Source organism: Uloborus diversus, unplaced genomic scaffold, assembly GCF_026930045.1.
Source record: "Uloborus diversus isolate 005 unplaced genomic scaffold, Udiv.v.3.1 scaffold_12, whole genome shotgun sequence".
Lineage (NCBI taxonomy): Eukaryota > Metazoa > Arthropoda > Arachnida > Araneae > Uloboridae > Uloborus > Uloborus diversus.
In genome coordinates this window covers 789,807-805,407 of record NW_026557876.1, presented here as the reverse complement: position 1 = coordinate 805,407, position 15,601 = coordinate 789,807, and positions in this window count along the sequence as shown.

Here is a 15,601-nt window from a genome sequence, read left to right as displayed (position 1 = left end):
TAAACATTTTTATTCAAGTATAAGTTTATTGCTGGCTCTGTTTTAACGAGGTTTACGAGTTCAGTGGAAACCTAACTCTCTCCCCATGGATTGATTAAACTATTTGGAGTGATGTCTACTCACTATCTGGAGTGATGTATGAGATCACTCAGATGTAACTCTGTGTTGGTACGGATCAAACTATTGCTGCTTAAGGCATTTATTTTGTTTCTGTTGATTTACAATGTTTCAAAATGTTTGAATCTTTTGTATTTTTTTTTTTTTAATGTAAGTTTCAAGTTACAAATACAGAGCTGTTGATATTTATCCGGATTATACAGGCTGATAAATTGACTAGCACCTAATTTGCTGGGCCCAGAGCCTGTTCTGAGTTTTCACTTTTGTATCCGTAATGTAAAAACAATTTCTTATTACTATCTAGTGTTTCATTTAGTTAGAAGCAATACTTAACATGCAACTAACAAAATACATGCTGAGCTTGGAAACCAGTTTGGGGGAAGGAAAAGACTTAGTTTAAGATATTCAGTGACATTATCAAAACAGATATACCCCGAAATTTTTTGAAATTGCTGTTGCAAAAACCCAGTTTTGGGTAATGTTTGAGGGAAGAAAGATTGGGGCCAATCCCTGGGAATTTTTTGAAATTGAAATCTTCAAAACACAATTGTGATAATATCTTGGGTAACGTTTAGGGGACCGGCAATCTTTTCCCATTGAAGCTCTAAAAACGTAATTTTGGTTGACTTTCAATGATGTTATGTGGAAGAATTTTCGGAAGCTCCTCTCCTGAAAATTTTCAAAATTTAAGCCCTAAAAACTAAATTTCAAACAATCGTTAATGGTAGAGAAGGGGGGGGGGGCGAAGAAACATTCCGCCGAAAATTTTTTTAAGTTAGCTTTTGAAAAGGCAGGTTTTAGAGGATTTTCGGTACTGTTTGTGGGAGGAGAGATTTGGGGCCTCTTTTCGGTAATTTTAGGCAACGCTCTCCCGGAATTTTTTCCAGAATTGAAGCCCTGAAAACGAAAGTTTGAAAGATCTTTGGTAATATTGGAGGGGGGAAGGGGAGGTCGAACACAACTCGAATTTTTCCGAATTGAAGTCCGAAAAACGAAATTTTTCGCAATTTATTTTTGTGAAGGTTCGAAAATTCCCCCCCCCCCGCTGGCTGCGGCCTTGCTTGAAAAACATCCCAACATTTTAAGATATAGAATTAATCCTTCGGGGTGAATGACACCCAAAATGTGTCTTAAGAGCGTACGAAAAAATACATGCTCAAAACTTGCTCCAATATTTAAAATTTATAGAATCCAACAAACGCAGTAGCATTACTACAAGAAGGGGGGGGGGGTGCTACTTGAATGGGTTTAAAAGTTAATTAAAAGTATAAAAATTTCATTTCCGAAATTATTTTCAGATTTTTTGGTTGTATTAAACGTTGCATATTTATTTTGATTAGGCAACATCCTTGCTTTAAATTACTTTAGAATTCTCGCGAAAATCTTCAAAAATCCCGGAATAAACCCAGTTTTTTCTTTTCTTTGCAATACTACTTATGACTGAAAGGTGGAGGGTGAACGACCTTGGAAACTAATACCAGCGAAGGCAATATTCCACAACAGTATTGCCCAATAATATATGCAGGGCCAATGTCACCTGGTTACCAAAGTATCTGCCAAAGTTGCGAAAAAACTTGCCGGCAGTATTTCCCAATATAATTACCCAACATTGTGAAAAACTTTACCTTTTGGTGGCGGCCGACCCAATTAGACCGATAATGACGAATTTTGTTCTACAAAATTGGCCAGCCCTGCTTCTGCCAGTGTTGCAAAAAGCTTGCCGGCATGCATTGGCTAATTTTGTTCTGCCAGTATCAGCCAATACTGGCGTTGTGTAGTGCCCAATATTGTATAAAGTAAACCGTTTGATGTCAGCTATCCTAACTTTACGTGATATTGGCCAATCTTCCAAACATCTTGTTTGCGACATTTTTTCATTGCACATTCTTTGTCGTAGATGGAACAAAACCCAGCGCCGGAGCGGCAACTTATGAAGGAGAAAATTTTTAAGTGCACTGCGCACCTTGACGAGACCTGGGAGAGCATAAACATGCGTTTAAAGGCATTTAGTTTCGAAAAATTTCTGGGGTACAGGGTACAGCCTCCTGATTTCCTAGCCCCTCCCTCTCTTGTCAGAAAAAGAGCTAAAAACCCTAGTAGCACATGACGTACGACAATATCGTAAAAATACCAATGCTATATCGCTGTGTCATCGGGTCACAATATAAAACGATGTCTAATCTGACAGAGCGTGCGCTATTGTGACAGTATCGTTACGCATCATTGTAACGATGACGCAAGTGTCATTATGCAGTCATCCTTTCCCATAGTTACGATATCTTCCTATATCGTTTATGCGTCATTGTAACCATAACGTAAGTGTCATCGTGTCGCAATGAGAGAGGGGTGTAAAATTTCAAAAATTTGAAATTTTTAAATAAAACTGGATTATTTTTTATTTATTCCATTTTATTCATAAAATAACAGTACAGCTTTGAAATATGACTATAATAAAAATAATTTTGTAAAATATCGTTTCTCGTAATATCGTGACGATGACGCGCTATACAGCAAAAACAGTATACGGCAATGACGTACAGATGACGCCACGATATGGTGTGCTACTACGGAAAGCTATCTTTTTAAAACTTGAGCTTAGAAAGGTTTCGAAATGGGAAGTTTGAGCGACGAGCATGTTGGGTGCTGGGAACATTTTGGGCTCCCAGCACATTGGGCCCAATGATCCCATCGCCCAAAATGCTCGGCGCCCAATGTTCCAGGCGCTCAATATGCTCGGCGCCCAAAGTTCCTAGATCGGAAAGGTTTACGCTGGAGAGTCACTTACCTTGCCTCTTCTTCTCTGACCTGGCTCAACAGAGCCTAAAATGGCGTTTTTGGGACATCAGTAATTTCTTACAATTTCCCAAGCGATTCCCCCTCCCCCGTCTTGTAATAAAGCCAAAGATAGCTTTAAAATGTTTTAAGGTGTAGGTATAAAGACTCCCAAAGTTAATTATTACCTAAAGATAGCTTTGTTTTTAGAGCTTAACTCTTCCTTGAACACCCCCAAACCCTTTTACGTTGAAAGGTGTCCGTAGGAGAGTAATCTCACCCTTCCAAAGTTTCGCTTATACAGGCTAAAATTGCGTTTTTTAAAATTCAATATGAAAAAGTTTCAAGAGCAGCGCCAACTCTGACCTTTTAAGTAATACACTATAAAAATAATTAATAGGCCTTGAATTTCAGAAGTTTTTCGGGGGAGGTGTTCCTTTATTCCACCTCCATTTCTACCAAAAAAAAAGAAAAGTCAGACATTGCATGCTTTTGATTTCCATTATGAAAATTTCCAAAGTAGATCCCCCTCTCATTTTCTTCAAAGATAGCGAAAGATATATAGCAGAAAATTGATTTCAGTTTCGATACCGTTACAAAACAAAGTCCCGTTTTAAGGTGCAATTTCAAAAAAATTCCGGACTAGAGCCACTTAACTTCTCTTTCAGTAACAAGACATCCCCTTAACATCACCAAAAGATCATAGGCGGCTGTACCAAAAAAGGGGTTAAACGAAGTGTAGAGGTTTGGGGGGGGGGGGGGTTAACCACTGAAGCTTTTTTTTAAAATTATTATTCGTGAAATTGGGCTTTAGTATTCCTGGCTTTTAATACTACTGATTCAATTTACTTCTTAAACTGCAAAATATGGCCTCGAAATTCGGGGCGGAGAATCACTTTAGATTTTTCCTTTCAATTTTAAAATTCTTTTTTTATGAAATAAGATGAGTAATGTCCCTTTATTTGGAATATTTAGTTCATACTTTCGTGAAATAAATCAATTTACTCTATAAAAAATTAAAAAATCATTTTTCAATCGGTGTCTTTGTTCATCCTCTTATATTAACGAAAACCACCAAAAATTGCAATTTTAGTTTAACTCGTTACCTTCAAATTACTAATAGATTCACCTCCCCCCTCCCCTTTTCCTGCGATTAAATCTTAAAATTTTATTAAAAAACTTGAAGGAATCAAAATGGTGGATTCAGGGCCTGGTTTTAGTGGTGGTCCTTTCCAAAAAAGGAAGGGGGAGGCCGTCATTTAGGGATTCAGGAGAAGCAATTGCCCCCACCCCCCATGTGCTAGGTCGAATGGTCGAATCTTTTTTTTTTTTTTTTTGAAGTTCGAAATTTTATGTCAATGAGACGTTGCCCCAGAGGCTGCGACTGGGACTGAAAAGTGGGGGGGGGGGGGCAAAAAGAAAAACCTAAAAGCCATAGGATTTTTAGCGGCAGCAAAAAAATGAAAAAAAAAAGTGTAAAATTTTGTTAGGGTTGGTTTTGAGAGCAGATGAGGGGTAATTGATGTGAACTCACTTATTTCTTAAGATGTTGATGAATTTTGTACACAATAACTTTCTTCGAAGAAACACTTAGACTTACAATAGTTACCAGAAGATTTTTGAGATGTCACAAAAGGTTGGTAAAAATTTCATTAAACAACTACAGTCCTGTTTGTGAACATTGCAACACCATGAAGGAAGCATCATAGTTGAATAAAATTCAATACCCAGTTGAGTGATAATGGTACAAATAAATGATTACATTTTCAAACCAAACAAACAATAAAAAGAGATAGAAAATTTTGTGGGGCCACCATGCGTCGCAATAAGAGCTGCTACACGACTCGACATGGAGTGAAACAAAGTTTGAATATCTGCCTGCGGAAGAGTATTCCATATTGTTTGTATGCGCAACCAAAGTTCGTCTGTCGAAACAACAGGACGAGGATCACGAGCGAGACGCCGCCCAACGAAATCTCACACATGTTCAATCGGTGACATATCCGAGAAATATGCAGGCCAAGGAAGAAATTGTACCTGCTGCGAATCAAGGTAGGATTTGACAGTCCTGGCGACATGTGAACGGGCATTATCCTGCTGGAATACAGCCCCTGGCAATCCTTCAGGAAAGGAATAACTTGGGGCTGTAAAACTTTGTTTATGTACCGAATACTGTTCAAATTGCCCACAATTCGTAGCAATTGTGATCGTCCATGATATGCTATGGCACCCCAGACCATAACTCCGAGTGTTCGTCCATGTGGCGTTCGATAATGCACTCCGGAATGTGCCGTTCACCGGCATAGCGCCTGACACGAATTCGGCCATCATGGTTTCACAAATTGAAGCGGGATTCGTCTGTAAAGACGAGCTGCTGCCAATCAGCACGCCAGCTCCTATGCACATTGGCTCATTGTAGCCTCAGGCGGCGATGGTTTTGCGTAAGAGGAATCCTGTATAAAGGAATCCTTGCGCGCAGCCTACGCTGTAGAAAAACGTCTCCGAATTGATGAAGCACACAATGAAACACCTGTGGCTGTTGACCACTGTGCTGCCAATTGTCTAGAAAAAGCTGTGCGGTCTGTCAGCGCCATACGCACCAGGTGTCTTTCATCGCGAGCTTACGTCACATTTCGGGATCCACTCCCAGATTTCCGAGCTGTCCGACCTTCGTCCGTCCACTGCTTCCAAACATGCATGATTGTGCTGCTGTTATGCTGCACAAGAGCGGCTACTGCACGATAAGACAATCCAGCTTCACGAAGGTGAACTATTCTGCTCCATTCAAACTCCGAAATTTGCTCAAATTTCGCTTTCTTTCGTCGAAGAGGCATAGTCAAGATTCAGTTACTCTAGCATATAACCACCGATAATCATACACGCCTCGCTACAACCGTCTACTTATATTCGGTTCGATCCGCAGTTCAGAGGAAGCTGCTCAGCATACGCATGCGCTACCGGTCTGCAATTCTGATCATTTGCATATCATGCCGTACTTTACATTTCCTGCAATTTTCAGCTCACTCGCGTAAGTCATTCGTGGTGTTGCAATTTTCCCAAACGGGAGTGTATTTAAGTAAAACAATTGATTTACTAATATCTAAACTTGTTTAGATAGTAGCAAATGAATACATAAACTAAAAGTTACTGCTTGTGATAAATAATGTTCCGTAAACAGATATACAAAGTAAAACAAAGAATTGTGTTCAAAAAATTTTGACATTTCTGTTTTTTTTTTTTTTTTTTTTTTTTAGATTTGGTTTCTAAATTGGAAAATAAAATAAATAAATGAACCATAGAAAAATAACCCCCATTCCCCCCCCCCCAAATCGCCGCCACTGCGTTGCCCTTATAACCTCACATGCGCCACGAAAATATTTAGGCGTCCAGCAAAAGGTATAAAATTTATAATTCTTTTCAAACAAGTTATTTAAATAAAATATCAAGTTCAAAATTTAACTTAAATTTGAAAAAGTCTATATATTGAGCACCATGTGGGAGACATTAATATATTGCAGGAGAGCTAACATTTCTATTCAACGCTTATCGGCTTGACTGTTTATATTGTTCAGCTTGATAACTTTTTGAAGGAAATTTCAAAATATAGGTCTCTTGCGTGTCACCTAAATATTTTTGTGGCACATGTGGGGCCAACTATTTATCTTCATGAAATTTCGAACTGCAAAAAACTTTTTTTTTTTCGATACGGCCTAGTACAGTGCTGGTTCACACTTTCAGGCTCAAGTCGGCACGGATTGTCATTGTTCAAATTATATGAAACTTTTTTACAATTGTTTTTGCCCAAAAGGAAAAATATGAGGCTGTTCGTCTTGAAAAATCTACTTTCGTTTTCTTTTTGGGACACCCCAAATACGCATGCGTGTGTGTACACACATGCGATATTGGCATTCTTTCCATCTTAAAATTTTGAAGCTTTTTTTTCGATTGGGGTCAAAGCCCCCCCCCCAAGAGAAAAACGTCCAATTCCCTCCCCCCCTCATGCGGGGAGGACAAGGCGATCAAGCGCTCTCTCGCGGAAATTTAACGTGGACCAAAACGCATTTTTAAGCAGGCTTTGCTTAGAGGATGAGATTATTATAGGGCACTTAGCTTTTGTAGCAAACATATAATATAGGGAAAGTGGGATCCATTCTCTTAAACTTATTAATAATACTTAGTGCAAAAATTCCTATAGAAGTGTGCACTTTAGGTGAAACTATAATTGAAGTTTAATGAGCATAAGCAATAAACACTAACCTGGAAACGCTTCTGTGAAAAATGTTACTTGAACTTATTCTTCGAGTTTACCCTGTGTGAGTAGCAGCATCACAACCGAGCAAACACTAATCCAGTATAATTTCGATTTAACGATATCAAATTTACGGATTCCCTCAATTAAATGATACATTTCACTGGTTCGGATTTAACTTTATTGAATATATATATGCTGCTCGATTTAACGATAATTTTCTCCAGTCCCTTGGCAGTTGTTAAATCGGTGTATTTGTATAAGAAAATGAATGTCCTAAAAGTTTCATAAAAACTTTTAGGACATTAATTTTCTTTTAAACTTTTAAGACATTAATTTTAGGACGGAGGGAAAATATAAATTAATAAATTAAAGAGGAAATGAAGAATTCATTAAAACTGAAATAAATAGCATGGTGACTGAATATTTATATATTTAACTTTTTATTTTTTTTTTAAAAAGGTCTCTTTAAATCATTCATTGCTTGTACCTTAAAAGAAAAACACTAAAAGTTAGCAGAACAGTATATTGAAGACTAATCACATGATCTCTAAATTAAATTAGCATAAAATTCAAGATGCATGTCAAATAAAATATTCAAGACCATTTGATTTTACGATAGATATTTTAAAATTTACTCAAACAAAAACCTGGGGAAAAAATGTGTATGTTAAAGCAAAATTGATTTTTATTTTAGTCTATTCATTTAATTTTAACTTTTATTTAATTATTAGTAGCTTATACATTTAGCAATTTTTGCAACTTCCATTTCTGAAACGTCCTGCATTTTAAGAAAATTTGCAAAATTCCCTAGTTTTTTCCTTTTTTTTCGCGGGGGGGGGGGGGAGATTTTGAATTCCTTGTATTTTCTGGTTTTTCTATGGTATGGCAACCCTGCGTGACATGATTAGTGTAAATAAGTACAAAAGCTTGATGGATATTTAAGTTTCACGGGTGTGACCCACTTTCCCCAACGAACAAAATCTAAGAAGACATAATATAGTAAACTTTATTCTTCATTCTGTTTTTAATAACGTAGTTGACTCTCTTTTGTCCTAAATGATAAATAGCTGAAAAAAAACTACCAATGAAAACAATTATTTATTTTTTATTATGTTATTTTTCCATTATATTGATTAAACTTTTTGGAAAACCAGAACTAGTTAGTGCTCCAAATATTTACTGGCGAGTTAGAAAACATAAAGCATAGTAGTGACAGAAATGTACATAATGTGATTTTGTAGAAATGGCAGTCTCTGGAACCTTGAAGTGAGAATCTTTACTTATCCTTATCAAAAGCTAAAATTGAAGGAAACTGACATCCTGAGTTTCCAGTCAAAAGAGTCATTGGGATTCTACCTTATTCCCGAAATATAGCCGCCAACCAATTGTTTTTTCGTTTATCATGATGGTTGTGTAAAGTCATCCCTGGCTATTTGATAAAATTCTTGATAATTTAACTTTATCACTATCTTTTTGCACTGAGGAATTCTTTTCTCAACTTCTCTGATAAAGAAAAATTGTGACAACATAAAATAGGTCAGTTAGAATGAGTCAAAAAGCACAAGCAGAGGAAATGGCAGTTAATGAAACCCAATTTCTCTGCTATGTGCCATTCAGTGGGTACAAAAATATAAGCTTCTTGGGAAAGTGGAGTGAAAAAAAACATACATTATGAAATCAAATTTATTAATATATGAATACATTTTAACAGAATAGAATACAGTAACGGCTTTGCAACTTGTTCAATCAGAAAAAAGGATTTTTAGTAGTAACTGCAACAAAACTATCTTTTTTTTCCTGCAATTGTTAGTAAACAAGTTCCTATACTAATTCATCCTTTACACTTCCAGTTAGTTCTAATTTGGTTACAGTACTTTTACTACTGTTGCATTTTTTCTATTGCTAAAGCCTTTGGTAAATAAATTACCTTTCGTAGCTTTCTGCCATTTGCACCTATCATCATTATTGCATTTTTTAAAATATGTTTACCTACTTTAGAGAGTTTATACTTTCTACTTGGGGCTAATTTCTTCAATATTAGTGAAATTAATATTGCTTGGAGAGAATTATAACGTAAAAAGATTTATAAACTAGTTCACACAATGATTGAAAATATTTTTTTCATCATACAACAAATAGATAAGTGTGAGGCATATAACTATATGATGTTTGCTGCAATATATTTAAAATGTGTTTCTGGAATTTCTAGAAATTTTTCTAGGTCAATCTTTATCTATCCAAAAATTAAAATTCAAGAAATTGATGCCAGTTATAGTAGCTTCAAGTTAAAAGGGTTTCTGATAATTGACATTCTGCCCCACTTCAAAACAGCTCAATAATCTAAACAACGCTAACTTTCTTACTAATCTAAACTCACCAACTTATAAAGTATTAATTGTAATTAAAAGAAATACATAGGATTAACGTAATTTAAAACATAGAGTACGAGTATTTAAAACACAGTATTATATTAATAGGAGTGACTTAACAGCATGCAGTAAAGTGAAATATAAACTGTTATAACAATAAATAAGATGATTTAGGACATGAAGACAGCTGTTTTTTGATCCAGACCAAGAGCGGAACACGTCCAGGGGTACCGCAACAATACTTTGAATGTAAGGCACCAAGAGAAAATGTGTCGATGAGGATGCACTGAAAAATACAAGCAGAGGAAATAGTAGCTAAAATGAAACCAAATCTCTCCACTATGTGTCATTCAGTTTTGAGCAGTCACAAAATTTCAGGAACCTGGAGGGTAAAAAAGAAAGCATTCATTTTTCAGTTAAAATATATAATAAATATAAATCAATAACATATAGTTGATCTTAATTTGTTCAACCAGAATTTTTTTTTTGTAGTTTTTGCATTAAAATAGTTTTTTATCTGCTAATATCAGAAAACAAACCCTTTCTAAAATTTAATATTGATTCGAAAGATCTGTAGTTTGAAAAATACACAAAGAGAAATTAGAATGGAAACAATATCAACAAAACAAAGGTGTTATGCAATTCAGTAAATAATATAATTATTATTCAGTAAAACCTTGGATTCCTGAACAAAAAATTTACTTCACCTATAAATGAAAGCAACACAGCACCATAAACTAGCATAGAAGGATACAATTTTGAAGCAATGCATTACATTTTGTAATCAAGGGTCCATTGTACATGTTTTAGGGCCCTGAAGACCACTGTTCCTTGATCCAGACCGAGAGCCGCGCACCCCTGGGATAGAGAATAGAATAATGCATGGCACCAACAGAATATACGTCGACGAGGAAGCACTGAAAAACACAAGCAGAGGAAATGGTAGCTAAAATGAAACCAAGTCTCTCCACTATGTGTCATTCAGTTTTGAGCGGACACAAATTTCAGGAACCTGGAGTGTAGAAAAAAAGCATTCATTTTTAAGTCAAAATATATGATAAATATAAATCAATAACATATAGTTGATCTTAATTTGTTCAACCAGAATATTTTTTTTTTTTTTTGTAGTTTTTGCATTAAAATAGTTTTTTATCTGCTAATATCAGAAAACAAACCCTTTCTAAAATTTAATATTGATTCGAAAGATCTGTAGTTTGAAAAATACACAAAGAGAAATTAGAATGGAAACAATATCAACAAAACAAAGGTGTTATGCAATTCAGTAAATATAATTATTATTCAGTAAAACCTTGGATTCCTGAACAAAAAATTTACTTCACCTATAAATGAAAGCAACACAGCACCATAAACTAGCATAGAAGGATACAATTTTGAAGCAATGCATTACATTTTGTAATCAAGGGTTCACTGTACATGGTTTAGGGCCCTGAAGACCACTGTTCCTTGATCCAGACCAAGAGCCGCGCACCCCTGGGGTAGAGAATAGAAGAATGTATGGCACCAACAGAATATATGTCGACGAGGAAGCACTGAAAAACACAAGCAGAGGAAATGGTAGCTAAAATGAAACCAAGTCTCTCCACTACGTGTCATTCAGTTTTGAGCGGACACAAATTTCAGGAACCTGGAGGGTAGAAAAAAGCATTCATTTTTAAGTTAAAATACATGATAAATACAAATCAATAACATATAGTTGATCTTAATTTTTACAAACAGAACTTTTTCAATAAAATATTTTTTTTTCTGCTAATATATATGTCAGAAAACAATTTTTACAAACAGAACTTTTTCAATAAAATATTTTTTTTTCTGCTAATATATATGTCAGAAAACAAACCCTTAAACAAAATCATTCTCTTCACTTCCAGTTGTTTTATTTATTTCATTATACCAGTTGAATTATGTTGCATTACTTTGATTTCAGTTATTCTTTTACTTAAGAAAATTTCAGTAATTTGCACCTAACTCATGCTTTTGCAAATTTTTAATCTGATACTCTTCCTAGACCTAGAAACTTCTTTGAGCCACTTTTTTCTATTCTAAAATTTAAACTTGATTCGAAAGATCTTTAGTTGCAACACAAACTAGCAAAGAATCATACAATTTTGATGCAATACACTACATTTTATAATCAAGGGTCCACTGTATATGGTTTAGGGCCCTTTGACACCTGCTACATGTTGCTGTGCTTGAGTCCCAAGTGGAGCTGATATTTTGTTTGACTCGGGTTGCACTTTCTGAAGAAGAAAGGCACCCTTTATGAGGAGAAACCCCTCGGCTCCCCTCATGTGCCAGTCCATCAGCAACTTCATTTCCATAAACATTTACATGTGACAGTATCCACTGAATAGTAAGTTTAGGACGTCTGTAAAAGTAATGTCTGTCTACCTGTTACTATCAGAAAGATTTTCGTAACATACAGCACTAGCCAAATGTATATAAAAACAGCACATTTAAGATCCATTACAAAATGACATCACTATTCACAGAATACAGCAAATTTCTCATTAAAGAAAGTTGAAGAATTTACAAAATACAGCAAGAGAAACAAATTGAAAAGAAAAGAGTATTAACAGAATAAATGTATTTTCCAATAAAATAAATACACATGTATTCAGGAAGAATTGCTTTTTATAATCAATGACATTTTAGTAAATTAAGGTAGCACAAGTAAAGATTATGTATTAAAACAAGGATAAAATAATTACTAATGTACACACAATTGTTCATACTATATAATTCACATTTCAAAACTATTTCCCCCAGAAATATTCCAATTAAAAAATTTGTTTAATTAAGCTGCGATGTCTATAAAGTAACACACACAGGTAGTTTACAGGATTTTAAATTTCTCCTTATTAAAACACATAATTAAACAATAATATTATCGAGACAATTCATACGGATTGACTTCCATTAAAATGCAGATACTACTAAATATTTCACTTTTTACACATATTAATTTCGTTTGAGATGTTAATAAGAGCAATTAAAATGACTTACATCGAATAACTTTAAATTCTGGTTCATTCTTGAATTGCAAATATCAATTTCTTACTTCAGTCGTTACATCGGAATGACGGGTCATAATCAAGAAAAAACACACACTTGGTTTCGTAGTTTGTTCAATCAGGTTTTTTGTATCTCTCACTATGAGATAACACAAACCCTTTAAAATAAAAACAATCCATTCTCTTCTCTTGAAATTGTTTTATTTGATGATACCAGTTGTACTTGTGTTGCAGAACTTTGACTTCAGTTGATTCTTCTGCTAAGGCAGTTTTCAGCAATATGTACCTAACTACTGTTTCTGCAAATTTTCAATCTGATCCTCTTACTAGAGTGAAAATCAACTCTTGGAGCTACTTGTCTCTATACTTGAAAGACCTGCAGTTTATAAAATATACCAACAGAAATTAGAACGAAAAGAATAGCAACATAACAAAGGTGTTAGGGAATTCAATAAACAATATAAATATCATTCAGTGAAAGCTGATTATCTTAACATACAACATTTTCCAAAAATAAATAAAAGCAACACAGAAATATAAACTAGAAACACAGAGCATATAATTTTGAAGCAATACATTACATGACAATCCAAGGTCCAAGTGCCACAGTTTAGGGCACCGAAGAATGCTGTTTTTTGATCCAGACCAGGAGCCGAGCACCCCCAGAGGTATTGCAGCAATATACGAATGGACGGTAACAAGAGAAAATACCTCGATCCATGGATGAGAAAACACTGAAAAAAACAAGCAGAGGAAATGGCAACTAAAATGAAACCAAATCCCCCTGCTGTGTTTCATTCAGTTTGGAGAGGACACAAAAAACGTACTTCAGGAACCTGGAGAGGAAAAAAAGCATTCAATATAAATCAAAATTTATAATCAAGAAAAAACACACACTTGGTTTCGTAATTTGTTCAATCAGGTTTTTTGTATCTCTCACTATGAGATAACACAAACCTTGTTTGATTTATTTCACTATACCAGTTGCATTTATGTTGCAGAACTTTGATTTCAGTTTTCATTATTCTTTCGCTTAAGAAATTGAATAGAAAAGAGCATTAACAGAGCAACAGTACATTTCAATACAATAAATACACGTAATTTCAGCAAGACTTGCTTTTTATAATCAATGACATTTTAGTAAATTAATATAGCATAAGTACAGGATTATGCATTAAAACTAAGATAAACTAATTACTAATGTACTACATATAATTGTTCAACGTTCATACTACATAATTCACATTTCAAAATTATTTCCCACAGAAATATTCCAATTAAGAAAATTTATCATTAAGCTGTAATGTCTATAAAGTAGCACACACAGAGGCTACAGGATCTTAAATTTCTCTTCATTGAAACACATAATTAAACAATAATTGAGACAATTCATATAAATTGGCTTCTATTTAAATGAAGATACTAAATAGTTCACTTTTTCTACACATATTAAATTTGTTTGAGATGTTAATGCAAGTAATTAAAATAACTTACTTCGAATTACTTTACATTTTGATTCTTTCTTGAATTGCTAATAGCAATTTCTTACTTCTGTCGTTCGGGCAGGAACGGTACCTGGAAATAAAGAATATTTTAACAAAACAAATTCCAGAAATTGATTCCTCACCTAAATCAAGTCAGCAAAGAGAGCAATGAAGTTTTTTTTTCTGATATCATAAAAGGCATAATAAAAGATAAGTAATTAAAACAAAAGTAAAAATAATTAAAACAAAAGAAGGTACCTTGCCGCTACCCACAATGCACGTTGGACAAAACAAAGGTGTTTTGCAATTCAGTAAATAATATAATTATTCAGTAAAAATTTGGATTCCTGAACAAAAAAACATACTTCACCTATAAATAAAAGCAACATAAACTAGCATAGAAACATAATTTTGAAGCAATACATTGCATTATATAATCAAGGGTTCACAGTACATATTTTAGGGCCCTTTGAGACCTGCCACATGTTGCTGTGCTTGACTGTGCGCACTTCGTAGTAAGGTTAGTACCATTTGATCTTCCCAGCTGATTGCCATAAGTAAAGCAAAAACAGGGTGGGTTGCTTTTTACCCATGTGCAGGAGCCCGTCTCTAAGCGGAGCTGATATTTTGCTTGACTCTGGTTGCATTTTCTGAAGAAGGGCACCCTTTACGAGGAGAAACCCCTCGGCTCCCCTCATGTGCCAGTCCGTTAGCAACTTCATTTCCATAAACATTTACATGTGACTAACCACTGAAAAGTTTTTTTAGGACGTCTGTAAAAGTAACGTCTGTCTACCTGTTACTATCAGAAAACAAATCCCCCCCCCCCTTTCTAAAATTTATCCTTTTCACTTCCGGTTGTTTTATTTATTTCACTTTTCTAGTTGCTTTACCTTCTGTATTACATTATTCTTTTGCTAAAGCAATTTTCTGAGACTTGATTTTCATAACAAACAGCACTAGCCAAATGTACATAAAAGAGCACATCCAAGGTACAAGATTAGTTACAAAATGACATCACTATTCACAGAATGCAGCAAATTTCTCATTAAAGAAGGTTGAATAATTTATAAAATACAGCAAGAGAAACAAATTGAATAGAAAATATTATTAACAGAACAAAGGTATTTTTCAATAAAATATATACACATATGTTCAGGAAGACTTGCTTTTTATAACCAACGACATTTTAGTAAATTAAGGTAGCATAAGTAAAGGATTATGATTAAAACAAGGATAAAATAATTAATAACGTACACACAATTGTTCATACTACATAATTCACATTCCAAAATTATTCCCCCCCCCCAAATATTCCAATTAAAAAAATTTGTTTAATTATCTACAATGTCTATAAAGTAACACACACGCCTAGGTTACAGGATTTTAAATTTCTCCTTATTAAAACACATAATTAAAACAATAATATCGAGACAATTCATATGGATTGGCTGCCATTAAAATGCAGATACTACTAAATCTTACACTTTTTCTACACATATTAATTTCGTTTGAGATGCTAATGAGAGGAATTAAAATGACTTACTTCGTATCACTTTAAATTTTGATTCTTTC